This window comes from Ziziphus jujuba, chromosome 2 (assembly GCF_031755915.1).
Source record: "Ziziphus jujuba cultivar Dongzao chromosome 2, ASM3175591v1".
In the NCBI taxonomy this organism is placed as follows: domain Eukaryota; kingdom Viridiplantae; phylum Streptophyta; class Magnoliopsida; order Rosales; family Rhamnaceae; genus Ziziphus; species Ziziphus jujuba.
Genome location: NC_083380.1, coordinates 32,492,748 through 32,510,289, shown reverse-complemented (window position 1 = coordinate 32,510,289; position 17,542 = coordinate 32,492,748). Strand labels below are relative to the sequence as shown.

At 28.8% G+C, this 17,542-nt stretch overlaps 1 pseudogene; it reads left to right on the top strand.

Annotated features, from left to right (window-relative positions):
- The first annotated feature begins 1,772 nt into the window (after positions 1-1,772).
- LOC107417812 (probable cyclic nucleotide-gated ion channel 20, chloroplastic) lies at positions 1,773-8,267 on the top strand (annotated as a pseudogene).
- The last annotated feature ends 9,275 nt before the right edge of the window (positions 8,268-17,542 follow it).

The following is a 17,542-nucleotide window of genomic DNA, read 5'->3' as shown; positions in this document are numbered from 1 at the left end:
TTAGTGGACTATTTAACGGTCATATCCATATTCTTTTAAGGTTAAAAAATAAATAATAAAAAAAAAAGACTCATTCCTTTATTATAAAAGAGCATCTTTAACGTCTGACATTTTTAAAACTCGGTATTAACATAAATTTTTTGATGTAAATATGAATGTGAATGGCAAATCTTAACATTGGTTTTCCAATGATACAAGCTGAAAAATAGCATTACTGTATTATAAATATTATCAACTAAAAGCAAAATTATAATAAATATTAAATGGTGATGGACCCACAAATTTTATTATGGTGGAGTCAACTATCAAAATTTGCCAAGTTTTGGTACTAAATTTGGAACCAATAATGCAATTGACAAATTTTGCATTTACCATTGGAGAGGTCACAAGCTATCTTATATCAAAATTTGACAATGCAATGGCACTCTAATGCTACGGAGATGTTCTAATATCTAGTTGGTATTGTTCTTGCAAACATTTTTTTTTATTGAAGCTCTTTATAGCATCTCAAAGGACTTTCTATTTTTTTTATACTATTTTATTTTAAAAAATTAACCTATAAAAAATGATTTCAACAGATTTTTTATATTAACTTTTTAATATAAATGTTGAGTTTGGCTCTTCAAATATAAAAAGTCCAATCTATATTTTATTTCAATATTTTATATCATATTCTAAAACTACTAAAAAATATAAATATTTGCCACCCTAAGAATTAACTACCAAATAAAGTTTCATCTAATTAATTCTTACTATAACAAGTTTCTAATTAAAATATTCATTCTTTTTTTATTTATTCATTTTTTAAAATAGTGATGTTACTTAAAATATAATAGATTTTAATTATATCTTAAATATATAATTAATTCAATTAATAGTATCAGGTGTTTTTTTTTAAATAATAAAGTTATAAACCAAACTACATATATTTTATTCTTAAATTTTAGTATTAGTTCTCGTTAATGTGTATCATTAGAGTTTTTTTAAAGTTTTCTTTTTTTTTTTTCCCCTCGTAGACATCTAAATTTTGATTTTGGTTTAATTGGTTTTTCTATTTGTTTTTACATGTATACCTTTATATATGTAAAATATATTATTCATAATATCATTCTGTTTAATATTTAGTTTAAAGCAATTTTGTTCAATAATCACAAGAAAAAATTGTTAATTTATTAACATCAGTTAAAATATAACAAATTTGTCGAGGATTTTTTATTTTTTTACTCATTTTCTTTCGACATTGATTTTTTTTTTTTTTTGTAATTGTATTATTGTTAACAACTTCTAATACTTTTTTATTGTAATAAATAAATAATAAATATATATTTATATATATAAAAGAAAAACCCATATATTATTATTATTATTATTTACCTTCTATGTTGTGGCCCCTAAGCTAACAATCCTTGTGCCGTCACCTAAGTATAAATAAAAGTTTTGTTGAAGATTTGAAAATTTCACCCACAATTAAAAAAAAAAAATGCTGTTTATTATAAAGAATGAACTTTAAAAGAGACCCTTTTATGAATAAAAAGAGCTAATAAATACAAAATATGTGGACAATAAATTAGAGACAAAAGAGTGAAGGTTAAAATAAAATAAAATTAAAAAAAAAAGAAGGGAGAAAAAAAAAAAAAAAAAAGAGTGAAGGTTAAAATGATTATTTACCCCCCAAAAAAAAAAAAAAAAAAAAAGATAGCAAAAACAAAAGAAGACAAAAGAGTAAACGTTGATTTTAATGAATTTTTTAACAGTACAATAAAGCAAAAGTAGTTGTGTCAGTTGGCCGTCATTGCCTTGTCCCGCCGGCAACCCGATGCAAACTTCGAGGCCATTCCAAGACTGATTTTTCAAAGTCTTTACAATTTTATTTATTTGTTTTTTTGGGTCGATTTCTTGCTGGGTTCAAATTCTGTCCTTTGTAAGTTTGTTTTCTTTGTTAGTCTGCCTTCTCTGTGGGTAAAATGCTAATGCAGGTTGGTTGACTATCCCAGGCACTGCATTTCACTTTCAGGCTCAAGCTGCTGGTTGTTTTTCTTATTTCTTATTATTATTATTTTTATTTTTTGGTGCTTCTTTAATGCAGGGTATCCTCACCAAAAAAAAAGGCTCAAGGCTTAAGGCTCCATCTGGTTTTCACCTTCTTCAGAAGTCTGTTAACACCCATAATTTTTTTTTTTATGCATTATGGAAATCCTCAGTTCTTGAACAAAATATGTCAGTCAAGTTATGCTTAGTGCTTAGTTAGCATTCTTAGCCACGGACTATTAACCACTAGAAGCACATTTGGGCAACAGGACAAAGTAAATTGATGTACTTAATCAACTAGTTGCTTGCTTTATGTTTGGGTTCAATGTTTGAAGGAAGACCACAATAGGGCCCAAGAGTGTTTACCATCTTGTTGTGATATTTCTGAATTTTCTAGCAAATTTTTGTGGCTATTAAAGTTCTTTTTTTTAATTTTTAACTTAATGTTAGAGCTCGTAATGTACCTATTTATATAGTCTGAATTCATTTTATGTGCACTTTTGCTGGTCTAGTTTGTGAGAGATGGCTGCTTTTGAAAAAGATGAGATGCCAACTTTGTCTGATAATGATCCTCGGTCATCAGATGATGATAATGTAAATTCACAATTTGAAAGAATTTCCCGGACTCAAAGTGCATCAATTGCCATTTCCATGAACTCCATGGAATTATATGCAAGTGAAACTAACCTTGTAGGGCATACCGGCTCCTTGAGAAGTCAAAGAACTCCATTCAAACCTCTGAGTGGTCCATTAAATGTCCTCCATTAACCTAATAACCTTTTACTGCCAAATCGTAGTGTAGCAGTGAAAATGGAAGCAGAGTCTAAAGCAGAAAAGGTCCCCGCCACTACTAATGAAACGAATCAGAATGAGTGGCCGAATTACAGCTTTGCGGGAAAAAATGAGCATTTACTGAGGTCTGGGCAATTGGTATGTGCAATGATCCCTGCTGTACAACTTGCCCAACACATTACCAATACAATGGAACTGAACAAAGATATTCGAAAGCTTCGGGTATATTTGATTCCCAGGTGTGTTCCTTTCTTAATCCAATGCATTAGTATTTCTTGATTATCGTAGTTAATGGTTGGGAATTCGTATCCCTTATTGCTTCTGTATCATGGTCTAGCACTTGAGTTCAACCAAAAAAAAAAAAAAAAAAAAAAAAAAATTTGGTTTAACACTTGAGTCAGCTGCCTTATGGAATGGGCTACTAATTTTAAGGCTGTTCCTATCCCATGAAGGAATTTAACCATCATAAATTGAGTGTCGATCTAAAGATTTATCATTTATTTTCACTTATAAATTTGAGTGTCATTTTTATGCATGCATGATTGTAGCATAAATGGACAACTCTGATAGATAATAGTATATAAGTGACACTCTACATATGAGAAAATGTGTGCCCAAAGTTGAATAGACCTTAGAAAAAATGGCCCTTCTACTGCTAAATTGATCATTCCGATGGTTGACAGAAATTGATTGCTCTACGACCAAATTGAAGTGTGTTTTCTTTAACCTTTCTCGGTGTAGATATGTGAAACTGAAAAGAGAAAGAGAGGCAAGTTTTGAAAAGAATGAGAGAATGTGTCATCTTTTTGAGATCTTTCACCTCTTAAGCCCACATTTCTAAAATGACCCCCTTATAAATAAAAAGAATACAACTCATTTATCTAAGAATTTGAATGTTTTGTAGCATTTGATGTCTATTTTCCTACATGTTTTATTGTCTAGAATGATGGCATGAGTAGTTCTACAAAGTTATGACATCATTTCTACTCTTTCCAGTTCCATAATGCTCTCTATGGGGATGCTGAAGGATGTGCTCTAAGAATTTTCTCTTTTATGAGTCCATATATTCCTGGAGTTATGAACCCCCATGCTAAAGTTGTACAAAAATGGAAAAAAAAATTTGTCGTAGTTTCTTGATGGCAATTTTTATTGATCCATTGTTTTTCTTCTTGTTATCCGTTCAGGAGGTATGACTTATTTCTCTTATATATATATATATATATATATATATATAAGATAAAACTAACTACTCAATTCTAAATATTCAGCTCAAAACGGTTAACTGAGTTGACATGAATTAGGTTTGAACCTTTTTCTAGATTTTCATATGCAAAATTTCATTTTTGTATCTCTTGACATCTTCATCAAAAGAGAATATCCTACCAATAGCTTTGTCATGTGATTAGATGCATTTCCCCCTTGATGATTCAGAGAAAAAAAAAGTGCTATTTCAAATTTGCAGAATATGTACATCTGAATGGGTTATTTTGGTATTACTTTTTTATTTTTTCTTTCAAGTTAATTTTTATACTCTCTGAATGCAGAAGCATAAATGCATAGTTATTAATTGGCCCATGATGCCGGTGATGGTAGTTTTTAGAAGCATGGCTGATTTTATATACTTACTGCACATGCTTCTTCAGGTGCCTACACCTTGTCCTTCCTTATAAGGAGCCCCTTTTTGGTGCTTGTAAATTCTATAGCCTTGAAATTCATCTCTCTTTCAAAATTTATATCATCTCTCTTTCAAAATTTGTTTTAAGTCTTAAGAATAGCAAAAACATGTCTGCTTATATCAATCTCCTAGTGAACCTTTCTAGTTTCATTTCAAAGATTATTCTAAGATTGCCTAAAGAACAAATGTTCCTATGTCAAACAAAATTCCAATATTAGCTTACAAAATATCAGAACACTTGCCTTTCTGGATTCAATTATGATTCCACTAAGAGCTTGACACATGGCACATCAAAACCATAGGGCATGGCTATGCTAGACCCTTGACAAATATCAGCACTAAATGTTTGAGGGGCATGGCACCACCAGGAAATTGATACATGGTACTGTCATGTCCCTACATGACTTGACTCCTCACACATCATTTTCTGGTTGGCTAAAAAATTTAGTTAAATATTAAGCATAGGGCTCTAGATTCAAAACTCAGGGTTTCTTGGTATGATTGTTCTGACTTAATAATTAAGTTAAAGCTAATCATCCTTGTACCAACTACATAGCACAGAAATGAACTTCATTCTAGCTTTATGTTCAACAATTCTCTCAGCGTATACATGCTTCAAGGGTTACATATTTAGCCTCTTTCCAGAGAGTTAATCAATGTCTTCAAAATGCCTGTCATGGCTCTCAAATCGAACCCTGCATGAAATTCATAGATTGTGGACATGGGGATAATATTGACGGATTTAATAAGTCATATGCAACGTGGACCAATTGGATAGACAATATAAATGCTACTTCTTGCTTCAGCACCAATGGCTTTCCTTATGGAATCTACATTCAAGCTGTTAACCTTACCATGGAAAAAAGTGTCATCACCAGATATGTGTATTCACTCTTTTGGGGTTTTCAGGTGTCACTTGTATTGACATATTTAATTTGGCTTTATTTATTTAAGGTTATCATGTCTGTTTTTAGAGATATGTTTTCATATAAACTGTTAGGAAGTTATCATATTTTGAAATTGGGCATGCTTCCACTTTAAGTTATCATATATAAACCTAGCAACTGGAGCAACAAATCAAAATAACCCATATCAAATGCTTAGATATAAATGTATAACCTTAGTAACCAAATGAGATTTTATGACTTGCATGGAAGAGTCGTCTCTATCAGAATTTATTGGATGAGATTAGGAAATTAGGTGCGCACTATAACCAATTAATTCACAACAATTTATATATATATATATATATATATATTCATGTAAAAGCTGTGTTTCATTCATGTCAAATGAGTTGGCTTAGTTATGAGTGATTGAATATCTGAACCAATCACATTTTCTGAAATGTCCCATTTGCATAATTCATTAAGCAAATCAGTACTCTGGCCGGAGGCCTAACTCCTAGCTACTTTGTCTGGGAAGTTCTTTTCACAATGGCCATTATTAGACTGGGCCTCTTGCTTTTTGCTCTTCTTATCGGAAATATGCAGAACTTTCTCCAGGCTGTTGGAAAGAGATACTACTTTTTACTATGGTGGCATATTCTTGTTAAATGTTTGCAACTATATATATTGTTTGGCAGATAGTACATTGAGTGGATGCTGAATGACTGTACAAAGGTGATAAAGATTTATACAAGACAATCTTACTATGTAGAGATTTGAAAATAATACCAGCGCCCCTTTGGATGAAAGTTGGAAGGTCCTTCTCACAAGTACTAGCTCTAGAAAGGAAAAGAAAAGATTGTCATGGTTAAACTATATCTAGGATTTAACTGTCTATTTGAAAGTTATATGTGGTTAAAAAATTTATATACCGAAAGGAAAAAATTATGAAATTTGGCAAAAAAGGAGAACCCATATTAATTTTAAACTAACCATACACTTATCTTCAATGTTTGTGGTTTACTCCTTAGGAGGCTAGAAATGTCTCTAAGGCGCCGAAATGTTAAACAATGGATGACTCATGACCACTTGCCTTAAGAACTTAGGAGGTACAATTACCAACTCATTATCTTGTTAATTGATGTACTATGTGGCATTATCATATCTTCCATTTTAGAAAGGTAAATTATTTCCAGTGGAATCTGCAGTTCCTTTTTGTTTTATATTAAGCTTTTATTTGTCATTTGGTTAACTTTTCCATACCAAAGTTTTCATGGCAATATATGCAATGCCATTTTTTTTTCCTTTTTTCACTTGCAACTTAACTAGGTAAATTCTAATGATAGAAAATATAGGCTTATGGCATCATAGCATTTGAGCACTAATATAACAACATGACATGCAACTTTTATGAAGTTTAATTATTTTCATTGGTCTATCATGTAGGCGAGTATGGCAAGCTGAACAGTACATTTGGGCAGCTACCAGAGGAGTAAATGAAGAAATTTTTTGGGAGAATTTGCCTGAAGACCTCCAGCGAGATATAAGACGCCATCTCTTCATGTTTATCACGAAAGTGAGTCTCAAAAAATGTATGGCACAATTAGTTTCTTGCACTCGTATTAAAAGGAGGAAAACCATATCATTTAATATGTTAAGAATCACTGAGTATTGGACTACGGACAAACTGAGCAGCTATACGAAGAAATTAGCTTTCTCCTTTTCCTGACATGCCATATTTTCAGGATTTACCATCAATATAATGCAAACTTTTCAAAGCTTCTTCTCTCTTGCTTTTTTTTACCCCATAAATTGATATAATGAAAGTTAAGGTAAATTTTCATATTTATTTGCTAATGTCATAGAGTTGAAACTTATGATTAGGCATTTAAATATCAATGACAAAAAAATATAGTATAACTTGCACTTCTTCCATGAAATGTACAATCCTATTTTTGCATTTTAATTTAAGATCTTCAACCTTTTGCTGTTAATATTCCTTTGATTGTTTCAACTGTGAATACTACTGCTCTGTCTTCTTTATCTGTATTTGGATAAGTGACAGTCTATAGTGTTTCAGGAAAACAGCTTGTCGTAGTTTATAGCTCGTATTCTTGGGAGTATTACCTTTTCTTCTTTTTTTGGGCATTAGAAATTCCTTAAGGTGTCGAGATATCATTGCAAGATGTAACTCATACTATACCTGCACGGTAGCACAATAACACATAGCAACTGTTGGGATATCAAACTGCACCGTTTAAACATTTCTGGGATGACTAATGATTTAATGGTTTTAGAGCCTTTTACTTTGCATTAAGTACGTTCTGAAGAAAAAGAGATTTTGGATGATACTGTAGGTTCGGATATTTTCCCTTATGGATGAGCATATTTTGGATGCTATTTGTGAAAGACCAAGACCAAAGACGTACATTAGAGGAAGCAAAATTTTGTGTCATGGTTGTCTAATTGAGAAGATGATTTTTATTGTTCGTGGAAAAATGGAGAGCATAGGAGAATATGGGATAGTATTTCCATTATCTGAAGGAGATGTGTGCGGTGAGGAACTCCTCACATGGTGTCTTAAGCATTCTTCAGTAAACAAAGGTATCAGTTTGATCTCTGAAACCTGTTTATCTTGCCTGACTAGTAATACTCAACACTCTGGCCTAACTGTAAATTTCGTGAACTCTAAAAAATAAGGCTTAGTTTTTTAATTTGGTTCCTTTTTTAGATGGAAAAAAAATAAGGATTCCTGGACAGAGATTGTTGAGTTCCAGGTTGGTTAGGTGCTTGACAAATGTAGAAGTATTTTCTCTAAAAGCTGCTGATATTGATGAAGTTACCACCATTTTCTCAAGATTGTTACGCAACCCACGTATTCAAGGAGCTATAAGGTGCTCTCTTCATCGGTTCTTGTTACAAAAAATAGAATAAAACAATAGTAATAGAAGAATAAAATCAAAAACCACATACAGATTTATGTGGAAAATCCTTAACGGGAAAAAATCACTGGCAAAAAAAGGTAAAGCTTTTATTAATAAAGATTGATATAAAAGGTGAACAATCAGAGAGGTAAAAACTGAAAATACATCCAAAAATCTCCAAAAAAATATATATATATATATATATTGTATGGACTGAATAAATCTTAAAATTGAAAAGGTCCGTACCAAGGAGGTGCTGCCCTTTACCCCCGTCAGGCTCAATGGTAGGCTACGGTCTCGGACCTATTGGCCCTCGACCCTGCTACCACCACGGAGTTCCATTTTTTCCTCAAAATAAATTTCATCAAATGGTTCACACTGCAAGCTTTTCGGATCGAATCAATAAAAATTTGAATCACCAACTCTTACAGTTTTCTATCTTAATGCATGATTAAGATAATAATTTAATAACATGCCTTTGGTCATTTAATAAAATTATAGATTGAAAATATAGAATTCTGCTCTAGAATCCGATATTTTTTGGTCAAGCTTCAGCTTTTAGCTACTTGAGATAGAAAACTATAGCTTGATGCAGAATCTGGAATGTTAGGGCATTAATAACCTATGCAATTTTAAACTGTATTTGCATAAAAATTTGTGCCTGATTTGAACAACTACTGAAGACAGGTTGATAAAGATTTGATTCCTCATCATGATTTTCTGTAATCACATAATGTCCGATTATCACCTTCATGAACATGTTCAAGCAAGCATTATTAGCTCCCTAGGCTTGTATCATCTTAGCAGTTCAAGCAAGCATTTTATTTTATTTATTTATCTTTTTTTTTCATTTTTGTTAATAGTAAAGGATTTGTTAGCTGGGTTTTACTTGAGCTAGAATTGAGAAGTCATAATTTTCATTTATTTACATAATGAGTTTGCATTTTCTTTCGAAACAGGTATGAATCACCATATTGGAAAAGTGTCGCGGCAACACACATTCAAGTTACATGGGGATATAGAAAAAAAGGCCTAAGTCGTGCTAATATTTCTCAATCCAACCATTATCAACTCAGTGAACTTAGCTTAATTTGTTAAAATATGGAGGCTTTGTTTGGCATAACTTTTGGGAAGCAAGAAGCTGTTTTCTTAGGTTTAAAAGCGGGTTCAAAGAGTGTTTGGATAATTTTTAAGAAGTGCATCTGACTTCTAGAAAGACTTCTAAACAAAGTTAATAAAGAGTGGCATCCTCAAAAAACACTTCTGAAGAAGCAGAAGAATAAGCAGAGGCAAAAACAGAAATTATACCAAACAGGCCCTACAATTCTTATGTAATGCAATGTAGTCAAAATTTTATACATTTCCCTTGCTTAGAATGTAATATTCATTTCATTTTATGGCAAAATGAAGCTGGAGAGAAATTTTCTTCCTGTATTTATTAATCCACTGTAATTAACAGATTATCAAACTTTAATTATTAAGTTATATTCACAAACTGGTTATATTGATCGAGGACTAAAACCATAGTATTAATAATGACTTCATTTAGTTCACTACTTCCTTTGATAAAGGTCAGGGATTCAAAAAAAAAAAAAAAAAAAAAAAACCGAACTCTTCAAATATAGTCGTCATGATTCTTTTATATCAAGTGCGTTTCTATTGCCAAAATAATTACTCTACTAAATTTTACTGAAGCTTACACTTTATCAGTTAATGTCTCTCTCACATTGAATATTTAAATCTTAAGTCCTCATTTGCAAGTTTTAAAATTGCATTTAACCCTTTTCAATTTCATTCTTTTTTTTTTTTTTTTTTTTTTTAACTCTCTCATATTTTATCTATTTTGTTTTACTTTCTTACCAGACACAAGTTTAGTATAAAACTCATGTATAGGTGGCTTATGGAATCCATATATAAATCCACACATAATTCTTGTGTCGGATTCACAAACTAATCCAAAAGTGATTTTCACCAAAAAACAAAAAAATTCCAGAAGTAGTGATTAATGAACAAAGTCATAAGTAATTAATTATGATCACCTTCTATTCATTAATATTCTCATCACCAAGGTTAATTAGTTTTCAATATCACAAAAAACAAAAACAAAAAAGATTAACTAGTTTCAAATAATATATACTATATGCAATTCTGAGTCCCCTTCTAAAATAAAAACAAACTATATACATATATGCTTAATTAGGAGTTCCTCAGTTTTGTTTTCAATTAATGAATACTCCCTTTTTAAGCTTGTCAATATTTTATAGGGGTCCTTTTTATATCAATTAAAACTTACACACCAAAAAAACAAACACAAACGAACATTACTAACACAAGTTCCCTAAGTAAAAAGTATGTTTTTTAAAATTTTATGGGCAATTATGGTTATTAGTTTTGAAAGACAGAGTAGTCTAACACTGTAGTTATAGTTTTAGACATGTAGTATATTTGACTCCAACTGCTATATTTCTAAACTCGTTAAGATAGTTGACTGATAAATACTATTTATGAGTTTAAATGCAAAAAATATTAATTTATTAGTATTAAGTTTGAAGCTAAATAAAAAGTTTGGTCTATATAGTTAAATACTCGTATTGACTGATTGAGCTACACATCAATGTCGTATACATATATTTCTAGTCTCTTTTTATACAATTAACTCTCGTTATACTATGTGTCAAATAAGGTTGCTTAAATATTATTGATTTAAGGCCATTAATTATAACAAAATATATAAATTTATGCTTAAATAGTTGTAGTCGCATTGATTAATTGAAACGTACTATTATATGTATATAAACTTGGAGAGGATATGCCTATGTATATGCTACAATAAAATACAGTTGTGAGATATGCATGCAATTAGAATAAACTGAGTAAATGCTCATTAATTCAATATGTAATATATATATATATATATATATATATATATAAAGATAAGGCTCAAGTTAGGACGACATAATTTTTTTTAAAATCAAGTTCCAAATTATGACGTTTGATTTGTTACACCCTAATCAAGTTTTTACCATTTTTTGACCCAAATGATAAAATCAATTGTTTAATTTAAAACCTGATTTTAAAAAAATCAATTTGTCATGACATGAGACTAAATATATACATGCAGCATATATGCTGACAGCAACATCAACATGCATAATATATAGGAATTGAATTTGCACCACCTAACAGAAAGCTCACAGTTCATGAACCTGTTTGCAATGTAATTGAATCGGTAGGTATACAATGTTATATGAAGCATATTAAGTACAAAACTGCAACAGTTTGTCAGAGAAATCTTGTGTACCATCTTTGCGACAACTGAAAAAATCCGTATAAGGTTGAGTGTCCCCCGTTCCTCCGCTACAAACTAATCGTCTTCTTGTTCCTTTGCAGAAGCTAAGAGAGAAAACCTTTTTTCCTACTTCTCCTAACAATATTAAAAGCTACAGAGAAAAAAAAGGTGCCTCATGTGCCGCTCCCAATTAAAACCATGAAACTGTCTGATCGAACTAAATATATATTTTTGCTTTAGAGATGATCATCTATAGGAGGCCAATTTATATTATAGGGAAATAAAAGGCTTTTTTACATTATTTTGTTACCAAATTTGCATAAACCACAAGGCTAGCTCTTTAGTATCTATTCATTTAACAAGCTTAATTATAATTATATAAGCTCATTCATATGGTAAAATTATTATCATCCATGATTTTTTAGCGACATGTATCCAACAAAATGTAGAAACTGTATTCACATATGTGATATGTGGTTGATACCTCATCATTAATTAATAATTCAAAACTAAAAATCAAATTGTATAGATGAGAATTCAATGGACGATGTCAATAAATTCCCAACAGAAGATATAAATTATATATATTCCTAAATGGATTAAAATTGTATAGACATTTATATATATATATATGTCCGAAAATTTTCTTATCCTAAAATTTTTTTGTCCTCAACTTACATAAGGACTAATATAATGTGCAAAATTTGTATAAATGTCATAACGATTTTGGTGTGATGTTGTCCTGCACTCCCAGACAAAAATGTTACGAATAAAAGAATTACCTACACATCACCCACCATATAAAATTTAGTTACAAGTCTCTATATTAATTAATTTTGCTGGATCACCATATCTGATATGAGTTATGGTCTTAAAGGGGATATGTTTATGGCACACGGTGAGCTTGGCCTGCCTTTTGCCTGGATATTAGCTATAGGTTTACATGGCTAGCTAGCTAGATAACTACTCCAACTCTTGGTTTTAAAGTTTAAACCATCTTTTGGATCCTATAGTAAATACCCCATTTTAATTGAAGAGCAGTCCTGCAATATGGGGATTAATTCCGTTTCCACCTACTATATGGTCCTTTAAAACTTCTAATTAATTTCTGTCTCTTTTCTATAATAAACATCATTTGGGCATACATGCATGATATACTTTTTCGTCATCATGATTTTCAGTGCATAAAGAGAAAGAGCAAAAGTATATATGTATTAGTCTTAAGAGTGCTCTTTGTGGTTATTTGGAGAGACAACACGTTTGAAAAACTGATTGATCCTTAACTTATAAACCCCAATATAGGCCACATACAAAAACTCATCTCCAAGATGTTTAATATCCATTAATGTTTGCCTTGAAAAGCAAGAGAAGAGAAAATCTGACAGAAAAAAAAGATATCAGATAGAAAAATGGATTATTAATTCAACCAATGCACACAATTCTGCATATGCTTAGGTAAGCAAGAGTTTTCTGAATTAATACGTTGTATTTAATGTGGAAAAACTTTTTTTCTTCCTAGCTACCACCTTCATCTTTTTTTCTTCATGGTGGGATCTACAAAAGGTAATATCTATCTATCTAGTTTATTCTTTCATCATCAGCTAAAGAGATTGATACAGATAACGCGTCAAAGGAATTGATTAATGGATTCTGTCATGTTTCAAGTGGATGGATATTTAATTTCTTTTAATGGCTGTTGAAAGAAAGGAAGCAAATCTATATATATATATATATATATATGCTTCCCATAAATTCATTATGAGTTGCTGCATGCATGAACAATGAAAAGAAGATTCTAGTCTAAAGGCGAGGCCATGAAGAAATATCTACAGTTCGCATTGCGTGTTAAAGTCGTATGTAGCCAGCTTATCGATGCTTTAATGAGGTTTCATTTAAGAAAATATCATATTAAAAAAAGTCAAGAGTAAAAAGTTTTCTGTAATTCAGTGCAGGAAATCCAATGATATAAAAGAGTCATGATCCGAATATATATATATATATACACTTTTTAACAACATTTCAATTATGAAGAAATTTTGCTTATTATAATTGATTGTGGTTAGCGGATGATTGTGAAATATAATATTCAATATTATAATCCATCGATTTTGATGTTGATCATAACACTTAATTATTAGCAATTTGCATGCATATATATGATGAACAAATCAATATAAAAAAGAGGAAAACGTGCCAATAATTTCAAGAAGCATATTTTATCAACTATAATGTCCAAATTTCATATCCCCCGAAGTAGAATTAATGGAGTCGAATTGCATGGTTTACATTTATATTATAGACGCTATTGCATATTGGTTATTGTCATTATTGGTTAATTTCGTCTTGTCAAAATTTCAGTTTTTTTTTTTTTTTTTTTTTTCTTTCTTAACGTTATAAAAAGAAGTGGTATTATATAAATAATCGATAGAGATAGAGACAAAAGATCCTAACTTTCAAATCTTTCAAGTTTAATTTAACTTCTGATCTGGGGGTAGTGCATGTAATTAATTAATTAAGTCATTTTATCTAGATCCTCAAGCAATTTGGTCAATTAATTTGCTTTTTTTCTTGTGAAACTTTTGTTATGAAGTATTGCTGATGGTTACTTTATGATTTGAAATGTATGTATTTTGTGTAATTCCATTTGAGAAAAAATAGACAAATGGTATATAATTGGTAGGAGGGATCACGATGTGAGAAAGAAGAAAATAATTTAATGACAGAAAATAAGGATAGTAAATTCATTTATTGTTGGGCAGGAAACTAGTTGAATAGAGGAAATGTGCAATCCTTCACCTCTACTATAGTTAATTACACTCACCATACGAGCTGAAAAATTAAGTCTCAAAAAAAAGACAAAAAAATTAAAAAATAATGGTTAGGAGGAGAGAATAAAATCCACTAAACAATTTCATTATCAGCGTTGACCCAAAAAAAAAAAAATAAAGATTTCAATTACTCGCATTTACTTTTTCACATTATTATTTAATTAGTTAATATAATTTTAATTATAAAATGCTAACTTGTAATCAATAACAAAGGAAAAGTGATAATTTGGCAATGAAATTAAAAAAAACAAAATATTGTTTCCTTCCACTTATATCTACTACTATCTCCATGTTATAACTAAGAGAATGGATAATAATTTAATTTCTTCCTGTCACTTTAATAAGAAAGTCTTAAAAAGACAAAAAAAAAATTAAAAAAAATTAAAAAATTAATTATTTCCTTTCTAGTTTCTAGTTTCTAGTTTCCATTCTTCTTTCTCTTCCAAAACTTCCCACCAAATATAGACTATTTATTAATTATCCTCCCTCCTCATCTTCAATTCTTCATCGTTTTTTTTCATCCATTCCTCCTATCAAAAACAGTATATTTTCCAAAAGGGAAAAGCAAAAGCATAGCCAAAGCAAAAATGGCATGGTAGATCATGCATTGTCTCTTTCTAAGGCATTCTACAATAATTAGATAACTTGCCTATTTTGATAGTTATTTAAATATTTTAATCATACTATTAAACGCTTAAAACAAATTTATATATGTCATTTTTTTAATACAAGACAAAATGTTGTGACTAATACTTACTAACAATAACATATATATGGTGTGACTGTTTCCTTTTTTCTTCATTTCTTTCCTAAATAAGATAAATTTTAAAATTAATTACTGATTAGTATCTTTAAATTTGGAATTATTTGATTCGATTCTAAAGTTTTAAATTTATTGCAAATTAGACTAATTGACTAACGGTACTAATTTTACTATTAGATGACATTAACATATTAACATTATGCTAACATAACAATTTGTTTTTCAGTTAAAAAAAAAATTTAAGAAAATAAATATCATATTTTTTATTTTATGTTTTATATTTATGATTTTTCATTTGAAAATTTCTATCTATTTCTATTTTATTTAAATTAAACTTTCAAAGAAATTAAATAGTTTTGGACCTAATATTAGACCCAAAAACAAAAATAAAAATAAAATTTAAATTTTTAGTCTAATAACATATTTTTATTATACCAAAAATTTAATTAAATAATTTTCTTAGATCGCTTGAACCAAAAAGAAAAAATTAAACCAAAATTACAAAAATAAAAAGTAGACTTGAAATTAGACAAAATAAATATAAAATTACAATTGGAAGTTTTGCTCTAGTAAAAATATTTTTACTAGACTAGAAATTAAATAAAATAATTTTGGACTAAAAATTCATAATAACTTTTTATGGCCAAACCCTTAAAAAAAAAAAAAGACTAAAAATAAGAATAAAAAAATAAATTTTAATTTTTATGCCTTTTTTGGTCTAATATAAAAAAATAAAAATAAATTTATTATACTTATTCAATTTTTATTTGGTTCAATAATTTATTTTTATTATTTTTAGATTCATATTTTTTTAAGCAAAAGTGGTTTTTATATGGATGGTCATGCCTTGTAGAACTAAATGATTCGCAAGTGATTTTAGGTAAATTTACTGTCATTTTTTTCTCAGATCAAAATAAAATGTATATATATAAATTAAAATTTATTTTTATTTTTTTGGTCTAATTTTGGTTTAATTTTTTATGGTTTGGGCACACAAAATTATTATTAATTTTTGGTCTATTAAAATGATTTTATTTAATTTTTGGTTTAATAAAAATATTTTTATTACATTAAAATTACATTTTTATTTTAAATTTTTATTTTTGATCTAATTTTAGGTCCAATAATATTTAATTTCTTTGAAATTTTAATTTAAATAAATTAAGATTGAATATAATTTTCTAAATAAAAATTATTTTTTCAAAAATTATTTTTTATTCTTTTCACTAAAAAACAAATTATGATATTAGTATAACATCAACATACTAATATTATCTAATGGTAATATATACTGTTAGTAAATTAAACTGATTTATAATAAATTTAAAATTTCACAATTCAATTGAAACAATTTTAAACTTTAAAATTTCATATAAATCTAAAATTTTAGTATATTAATAAACAATTAACCTTAAACTTTACAATCAAGGATATACATTGTGGGAATTTAGCTCTAGCACTCGCATCTGTACCTATTAAAAATAGTTGGTATCCCGTTATTTATTTTAATTTTTTGATAAAGAAAATTTGAATTAAATACGAAAAAAAAAAAAGGAATTCATAAAAAATGGCCAGTTAGGAGGACAACAACAAAACTTTTTTTTTTCTTTTTGCTAAGAACATGTACATAATTACTTTTAAAAAAAAGGTATATAATTACCATATATATATATATATATATATCCCTAAAAAATCACACATCATATTTGTTACATCATTCAATAAATCATTTTCTAAATTTTATGGTGTTTTTAGCATTATTGATTTGTAGATTTAGTTATATTTATTTTTAAAAAAATTTACTCATATGAATTTAAATTTTATATATATATATATATATATATGTTAACCAATAAAAAAATAATACATTATTTTATCGCATGATGGTTATAATATTATAATATTGCTGATACCTTGAATAAAATATTATTTAATTTAAGTATAAATAGTACATCATTTTTTACCAAAGTAAATAGTACATCATTTTAAAAAAATGTAAAAATAGTACAGCTAAAACGGACAAACTCTAGTGATTATTGACAAAATGACAAATTGATGAACATGCAAGTCACTGGCTCAAAAACTAATTACAGGAATTTAATCGGAAATTATAAAATTCCCATAAACCTAATTTAGATAGTTTAACTTTAAAGTTTAATTTTAAAGTCGCATGTAAGGGTTCGTCCAAGGAAAAAAAAAAAAAAAAGTTCAAGTGTTTTTTTGTTGGAAAAAAAAAAAAAAAAAAGTTAAAGTAAGGGAATTAATTTTTGCTCCCCAAAAAAAAAGGTAAGGGAATTAAATCGATTTTTGAGTTTTTTATTTGATTTTAAATTTTAAACGAACTATACATAAAGTAAGC